Genomic DNA, 9,455 nt, shown 5'->3' with positions numbered 1-9,455 from the left:
CTCTTCCTTTTTTTTTTTTTTTTCTTCTTCTTTCTTTCTCTAGAAGTTCCACATCTCCCTTTTTCTTGCTTTTTTTTTCCCCCTTTTTCTTTTGTCACTTTCTCTACGCCTTCTCTATCTTTTTTTTTCCTCTTGTCACTTTCCTTCTCTGTCTTTTTTTTTTTTCCTCTGCCTAGGCCGTTGCCATTAAGATCAGCTGTCACCGTGGAGTTTGGCCTCGCTGTGGATTTCAGCCTCGCCAATGAGGTCGGCCGTGGAGATTCTAATCTCCCTTTTTTTTTTTTTTTTTCTTCTTCTTTCTTTCTCTAGAAGTTCCACATCTCCCTTTTTCTTGCTTTTTTTTTCCCCCTTTTTCTTTTGTCACTTTCTCTACGCCTTCTCTATCTTTTTTTTTCCTCTTGTCACTTTCCTTCTCTGTCTTTTTTTTTTTTCCTCTGCCTAGGCCGTTGCCATTAAGATCAGCTGTCACCGTGGAGTTTGGCCTCGCTGTGGATTTCAGCCTCGCCAATGAGGTCGGCCGTGGAGATTCTAATCTCCCTTTTTTTTTTTTTTTTTTCCTTCGGTTGTGGATTCCATGTGATTGTGATTATGGGTGAGTTGGTTCTTTTTCAAGCTCTTTTTTTTGGGATAGTTTTGTGATGATTTTGGGGATTTTTTTAAAAGTAGTATTGGGTGGTGGTGGCGGTGGCTGGTGGATTTTTGTTGGTGGTGGTCGGTTTTACCTGTGGGTTGTGGTGGCGGGCTATGCTTGGGTATGGTGGTGGTAGGCTGTGCTGTGTATTAGTGTATGGTGGGGTTTTGTTGAAGGTTTTGAGTTTTTTTTTTTTTCCTGCTTTTGTTGAGGTTTTTGGATTTGGAATTTGTTGGAGGACTAGTGATTGTGGTTGTAATTTGTGGCGGTGGTTGTAGCGGTGGTTGTTGTGGCGGTGGTTCTTGGTTCTTGGTTGGTGGTGACTACCGGGGCTGTGTTGGTATATTGTTGGGTTTTGTGTAAATATATTATTTTAATGTTTAGAATGAAAGAATAAAACATCTGATAAATGGTATATTGTAAAATGATGTGGTAAAATAGTAAAATAGACTTTTGGTGTGTCAAAATGGCATTTTTTATGAGAGAGCTGATGAGAATGCTCTAAGATGGGAGAGACCAAGCAATGGTTAACTGAAATTGAACACAGATGGATCGTCTCTAAGGAACCTAGGCATGTCGGTGGTGGTGGTATCTTGTGAGATAAACATGGGAATTGGGTGATTGATTTCTCTAGTAAAATTGGGAGAACTTCTAGCTACATAGCTAAATTACGGGCTTTATGGAATGGGCTCAACATTTGTCTTTCAACAAATTTTCTTGATGTGGAAATTAAGTTAGATGCTAAGATTATTGTTGATGCTCTAACAAATCCTCACCTGTCTAACTCGAATTAGTCTTCTCTCATGGATGATTGCAAGCAATTGGCCGCTAGACTTAGCCACATCCGCTTCAAACACTGCTACAATGAAGTCAATAGATGTGTGGATGGTCTTGCCAGGAAGAGTGCAACTCAAAGTGCTGATTTTCTTTTGGTTGACAGTTTGCCTGTGGACTTAGAAACTAATTTTAATTAGTCGCTAACCTGTGCTATGCACAAGAACCTACCTATTTGTAAGGTAGACTAAAATAATTTTATAAGATCTTAAATTGATTAAGAAACTACACTATTTCATGATTTGCTCTTGTATGACTTCAATTTGTGTTACAATTTGATGAAGAAGTCGTTGCTTGAATGTGCAATGGTTTACAAAAAATTTGTCAGACAATTTTAGATACTGAAAAAAATAATTTAAAAATTCAGATATTAAAACTTTTGAAAGACAAAAAAATATTAAAGAATCAGATGATTCGCTACTTAGAAATTATTGAAACAAAACAAAATATATATGACTAAACAATAGAGAAATATAAGAGAAAGATGGGTTACATTCAAAAGAATAATCCATGGTTATAAATATTGAAAGGAATCAAAAGATTTAGAGCCTACAAATTATAGATAAAATGTGTGTGTGTGTGTGTGTGAGACTAAATTACAAAGAAATATAAGAGAAAGATGTATTACCATCAAAAGAATAATTCAGATGCTAAAACTTTTGAAAGGCTAAAAATATTAAAGAATTATAAGATTTACTTCCTATAAATTTTTGAAATAAAACAAAATGTATATGATTGCAATATAAAAGAAAAATTTATTACCTTGAAAAGAATAATACATGGTAAAGTTATTGAAATATGCTAAACATGTTCAAATATTGCAAAAACTAACACAAATTCAGATGTTAAAATTTCCAAAATGCCAAAAAAGATACATAATTAAAGACTAAGTTATTGAAACAATTCAAAAAAATATGACTATTTAAAAAAGAAATATCAGAAAAAAAAAAGTACATGAACCCATAAATCAATAGGTTTTAATTTTAACGTGTTTAAACTTAAAAAAAAAAAATAGAAAAGAAAAAAAAAAAAGAGTTTGCCGCAAACCTATTTGTTATATTATTTTATCGCTTTACATGAAGAGAAATACATTCATCCAAACCTGTTGTAACTATTAGGATTAGTGCCCTTAAATCCTATTGTATGATACTATGTATGATATTAAGTGTGACATTGTCTATGACATTATGTATGACTTAATATTGTGTTTAATAAAGTTGTTTTATTATTATCTGAAATAATGGTAACATGAATATTGGGACATTATCACATAGTCCATGAAATGTATAGTATGTGATTTATGTGATTTAGTCACAGAAGATATAAGTCACAAGTTCTTTGTAAACTCAGAATTATAGTTCGTAGTCGGTGATGAAATTAGACATTTCATCTGCGAAGACTATAACATATCAATTACGATGATTTGTCTTGATCATGGAAGTGGAGACTTCTAGTTGATGTGTTGATATGTTTTAAGAGTTAAGACATATTGAATTGGACTGCTGTAAGATTTGTTATTCTCTTAAGGACTGTCAAATGAATAATAAATCTCATAACTTATATTTGCATGAACTCTTAATCCTGAGAGAATAATGGACTTGATCATGAAATGTAGGTTGCTTTGATATATCAGGAGTGAGATTTAAAGTAAAGGTCAAAACCTCAGTATGTTGGGCAGCCACATTTAATATTGATGGAACATATATTCTCAAAATGGAATTCATAGTCTCTTAACGGAGATATAAAATATTCTCTTGAGATAAGTTTAATGGGTTTGTTATTCAGAGAGTTAGGCCTATTCCTATGCTGTATTACGACATAGAGGCAATCTCCTTGAAAGAAAAAGCAAAATAACATAGGGTTTCAAAAAGAAATGAGGCAGCTACAAATAGTTTGAGAACTATCGACTGTTAACAATTGGGTGTTTTCTCCTTTAAAAAGAAATTGGTTTAGGTTGAACTTGTTAGAGAGATAGAGTGTCACTCCTTGTTAAGTTTGGACTAAAAAAAATAATTTTATTTAAATATTGTGTTGACACGAAAAGGTGTGGAAGTTTCAGAAGTTTCGGTATTATATATATAGATTATAAGTAATTTTAAAGACTTGTACTCTATTAGACGTTGTACTGTTTCTCTTCTAGCTTCATAGTTTCTAATGAATTTCCTCTTTCTACCAAAAAAAATGTTATTAGCATTTCGGTTTGATTTATCAATAAAGAGAAAAAAAAAATAGCATGGACAGAATGTGAAGCAATTACTTTTGATGGTATAAAGAAAATGCGCTAAGTTTTATCTCGTCCATATGGGCTGTCCATTACAAGATGTAAAGAATGGGATGAGGGGCTCTTGCACTCGTCCCTCTTATATTCGTCCCTCCTATGCTTGTCCCTAAAGCAAACCTCATCCGTCCTTAGTAATGGACGGACGAGGTTACTAGGGCCTAGGCTTTTGATGACTTAAGTTCCTCCAAATGTAAAGGACTGGTTGCGTCGTTATGAACCAAACCCTCCATTAATCGTTATAGAGCACAAATCCCAATGAGGTAACTTCCATGACAATTATGGAAGTTATCTTATAATCTTCTAAATTCCTCAATAACAGGAACGGTTGTTAAATGAGTAACCGTTCCACGAATACTATATAAGCATTCACAAATGAAGAAGTAAGGTATGAGAAACATTTTTCATAAAAAACAAATAACTTTAGAAATACTTCCTTTTGGCTTGTAATAACCATTGACTTTACCATCGGAGGATTCTGGGCTGGCCTCCACCGGTCTCCTCTGATTCTACATTTGTTTTTTCAGGACTCAGCCTCAAGATCACCACCGCTCGAGATTTTCAGCCTGCTAATTTTTCAAGATTTATCAGTTGGCGCTGTCTGTGGGGAAAGAATTTTATGTCGCGTTAAACTTCATTTGTTGAGTTTTGCGATTTCTTTCTCCAACAAAGGGCTAAAATGGTTCGGACAAGATCAAGGGCTATTAGTCCAGGCCCTCAAGAGAGTAGAGATGCTTCCAGTAACCCCCATCGTGGTCATCAATTGGCGCCTGCCGTGCAACCATCTTCTATCCAACACGTGTAGTCAATGGCCGCTGCCATGGCAGAGCTAACTCGCTAGAACCAAGAATTAAGAAGGGAGATTAATCTCAGAAGGCAATGGCATGAGGCTTTTGGGGAAGAACATGGATAGAGCCAAGGAGATGGAAGAAATGCAGAGCCGGAGAGCCAATCAAGGGACACTACATCAAGAAGGGTGCGACATTTGGAGAGGGAGATGGACCAGATGAGAAGAGTCATGGATGAGATGAGGGAGAACATGAGAATGACAAACCCCAGATGACCAAAGTTCAAGATGCCTTCTTTAGATTCATATGATGGGATGCGTGACCCTTTTGATCACATTGCCACCTTCAAGACTACTATGCACCTTTAAGAGGTTCCAGATGAAATAATGTGTAGAGCTTTTCCCACTACTCTTAAAGGGCCCGCACAGGTGTGGTTCAGCAAGATACCCTAAAATTCGGTAAGTTCTTTTGAAGAGTTGAGCAAGTTATTTGTTAATAATTTCATTGGAGGATAAAGGCACAAGTGTTCCTCATCTAGCCTGTTAACCATAGAATAAGGAGAAAATGAGAGTTTGCGGTCCTTCATTACTCATTTCAATAGAGAAGCCTTGGTGGTGGATGAGATAGACAACAAGCTATTATTAGCGGCCTTCCACAATGGGATCAATTCTGACCTGTTTATCCACAAGCTTTACGAACAAGAGCCTCAGACTATGGCTGAACTCATCCATTCGACCCAAAACTACATGAATGCAGAGGATGCGATCATTGCCAAGAAGAGGAAAAGAATGGAAGCAAACACTTAGCGCCACCCTAAATAAGGTCTTCGTCATAAGAAGGGATGAACAGAAGATAGAAAAGACTGATACAATAAGAAGGCAGGTCCTTCAGCGCCATTTAACAGTATACGCCATTGAACATGCCGCTCGAGTAAGTCCTTATGCAAATCAAGGACGATCCTTGCCTGAAGTGGCTGGAGAAAATGAAGGGAGATCCTAATAAATGCAATAGGAGTAAGTATTGTCACTTCCATAGAGACCATGGGCATAATACAGATGAATGTTTTGATCTAAAGCAGCAGATTGAGAATCTTATAAGGCAAGGAAAGTTAAGGAGTTTCCTTGGACGAGACCACAAGGACCAGAAATTAAAGGGTAAAGTAGAAGAGTCATCATAATCACCACTCGAAGAAATTAGAGTTATCATAGGGAGAAGTTCAACAGGCTAGTCGTCCAAGTTTAAGAAGGCATACCTTAAGGTAGTACAGAGCATCCAACTTTCTGGATGATCCCCAAGGGCAAGAACCACGGACGAGCAGGCAATCACTTTTACAGATGAGGATGCAGAGAGAATTCACCACCCTCATGATGACGCTATTGTCATCACCTTGGTTATTGCTGACTACATAATCAGAAGAGTACTGATAGACAATGGAAGCTCGACAGACATTCTGTATTATCCAATTTTTCAGCAAATGAGGGTTGGACAAGACCAGCTCTACCCAGTACACTCGCCTTTAATGGGTTTTAGAGGAATGCAGGTACAGCCTGTAGGCACCGTTATGTTGCCAGTGGTGGTGGGGGCACATCCGCAACAGGTAACCAAAGATATAAATTTCCTTATGGTAGATTGCTAGTCCTCTTACAATGCCATAATTGGAAGACCAACTCTAAACAGTTGGAAGGCAGTTACGTCCACTTATCACCTGTCAATCAAGTTCCCTATGGAACATGGGGTAGGACAAGTGCACGGAGACCAATTGGCAGCAAGGGAGTGTTATTTGGCCATGCTTACCATGGAAGAACAAGTACAGATGATGAACATTGAAGAGAGGAGAATTGTGGCTGAACCCACCGAAGTGTTAGAAGATATTTCCTTAGATGAAAACAACCCTGAGAGGTGTATCAAGATTAGGACAAATCTAGAAGAAAAGATTAAGAAGGACCTCATCCAGTTTTTGAAGAAAAACATTGATGTATTTGCTTGGAGTCATGAAGATATGGTGGGTATAAATCCTAATGTCATCACCCACTGTCTAAATGTATTTCCTTCCTCCAAGCCAGTGCGACAAAAGAAAAGGGTGTTTGCCCCTGAGAGAGATAATGCTATTAAAGACGAAGTTCAAAAGTTGATGGCGGCGAAGTTTATACGAGAAGTGTACTATCCAGATTGGTTAGCCAATGTAGTAATGGTTAAAAAGGCCAACGACAAGTGAAGGATATGTGTAGATTTTACTGATCTAAACAAGGCTTGCCCCAAGGACAACTATCCATTGCCGCGCATTGATCAACTAGTGGATTCTATCGCAGGCCACTAATTACTTAGTTTTATGGATGCTTTCTCAGGATACAACTAAATAAGAATGGAGGAGGCTGACTAGGAGAAGACATCTTTTGTTACTAGTCAAGACTTATTCTGTTATGAAGTAATGCCCTTTGGTTTGAAAAATGCTGGAGCAACATACCAACAACTGGTTAACCATATGTTCCATCCTCAGATTGGACGAAATGTAGAATTCTATATGGATGACATGTTGGTGAAAAGCCTGGATGAGGGAAAACATCTGGACGACCTGCAAGAGACCTTTAATACACTAAGGTGGTATAGTATAAAGTTGAATCCTAGCAAGTGCGCTTTCGGAGTAGCATCAGGAAAATTTCTTGGATTCATGGTTTCACACAGAGGGATCGAGGCAAACCTGGAAAAGATTAAAGCAATTCTAGATATGAAGCCTCCGCAGAGTATCAAAGAAGTCCAATCTCTTACCGAGTGAGTTGCTGTCCTCAACATGTTTGTTTCTAAAGCTACTGATAATTGTTTACCATTTTTCAAGGTTCTTAAGAAAGCATTTGAGTGGACGGATGAATGCCAAAAAACCTTTCAAGACTTGAAGACGTACATCGTTACAGCTCTGTTGCTGAGTCCATCCGTGATGGGAGAAGAATTGTTCTTATACCTGGCAGTGACCCTGTATGCCGTGAGCTCAACATTAATAAGAGAGGAAGGAAAAGTACAAAAGCCAGTATACTATACCAGTAGGGCATTGAAGGAAGCGGAAGGACGATATCTGCTAATAGAAAAGCTAGCTTTTGCATTTATCACGACTTCCAGGAAGCTAATGCACTACTTCTAAGCCCATGTAATCAATGTTATGACAGACCATCCGCTCAAGAAAGTCATGAACAAGTTAGAAACTGTAGGACGATTGATCCAGTGGGCTGTCGAACTCAGTGAGTTTGACGTCTGATACCAACCAAGGCATGCTATAAAGGCTCAGGCCTTGGCAGACTTTATTACGGAGTTTACACCAAATTGCGATGACGTAGAAAGAATGGTAGACAGTAATAAATGGGTCGTCTATGTGGATGGTTCGTCCACGCAACATACAGGAGGAATAAGAGTGGTTTTGCAATCCCCTGAAGGAGATAAGTTAAAGCATAAGATCCGTTTGCAATACCAAGCAACCAACAATGAAGTTGAGTATGAAGCCCTCCTTAAAGGGTTAGAACTAGCTAAGTCTGTGGAAGCGAAGTCAATACTCGCCTTGGGAGATTATCAGTTGGTCATGGGCCAAATAAATGGGAAGTATGAGGCAAAGGAAGAATGGATGAAAAAATACTTAGAAAAAGTGTTACGGCTTGTGAAGAAATTCAAGGAAACTAACTTTGTTCAAATCCCAAGGGAGGAGAGCGTGGAAGCAAATATTTTAGCAAAGGAAGCCTCAGGGACTAAAGCCATGAACGAGTTCGATGAAGTACAATACGTCACAAGTATAGATCTCCTAGAAGTGCAGCAAATAGAAAGTGAAGAAAATTAGATGACCTAATAATATCATATTTAAAGGATGGAAGGCTTCTGAATGGAAAAGATGAGGCAAGGAAACTCAAGGTTAGAGCAGCCAGGTATGTCCTTATAGACGAAGTTCTATACAAGAGAGGCTTTTCTCAACCTTATCTCAGATGTCTAGCTTCGAACGAGGTGAACTATGTGCTGAGGGAAGTTCATGAAGGAGCCTATGGAAATCATTCGGGAGCCAGATCACTTATCCACAAGGTTGTCCGTGCAGGATACTATTGGCCAACTGTCCAAGCAGATGCAAAAACTTATGTCAAAGTATATGACCAATGCCAATGATTTAGCAATGTTCCCAGACAACCATCATAATATCTCACCCCGATGATGGCCCTGTGGCCCTTTACTCAGTCGGGCCTAGACATCCTAGGTCATTTTCCACTCGGAACCAAGCAGATGAAATTTTTAGTGGTAGGGATAGACTATTTTACCAAATGGATGGAAGCAGAACCCTCTAGCAAGTATCACACAGCAGATTATAAAGAACTTCGTCTGGAAGAACATAGTGTGCAGGTTTGGGGTTCCCAAGGTACTAGTATCTGACAATGGGCGACAATTCAACAATGCCCTTTTCAGGGACTTCTGTGAACACTTCGAAATCCAAAATCACTATTCCTCCCCAGCGCACCCTCAAGTAAATGGTCAGGCCGAAGTTCCGAACCGATTGTTGTTGAAAATCATCAAGACTCAGTTTGAGGGGGCAAAGGGAGTATGGTCAGATGAGCTACCTAGTGTCCTATGGGCGTACAGGACGATGGTGAGAACCCCTACAGGGGAAACACCTTTTAAGCTAGCCTATGGAAGCGAAGCAATCATACCTGTGGAAGTGCACATGGCTAACCATAGGGTGATGTCATATCAGAACAAGGATAATGAGGAACAGCTTCGCTTGAACCTCGATTTGGTAGATGAGGTAAGGACGAACGCAGAATAAAGGATGACAAGGTACAAAAATCTCATGGCTAGGCGATATGATGCAATGGTGAAGCCAAGGCGATTCAACATAGGAGACCTTGTCCTAAAAAAGGTTTCTTTGGCGACCAAGAAACCAGCTCATGGGAAATTGGGATCT

The sequence above is a fragment of the Quercus suber genome, unplaced genomic scaffold, assembly GCF_002906115.3.
Source record: "Quercus suber isolate HL8 unplaced genomic scaffold, Cork oak 2.0 scaffold_244, whole genome shotgun sequence".
In the NCBI taxonomy this organism is placed as follows: domain Eukaryota; kingdom Viridiplantae; phylum Streptophyta; class Magnoliopsida; order Fagales; family Fagaceae; genus Quercus; species Quercus suber.
The sequence above is the reverse complement of the archived record's forward strand: the minus strand, read 5'-3'. Positions refer to the sequence as shown.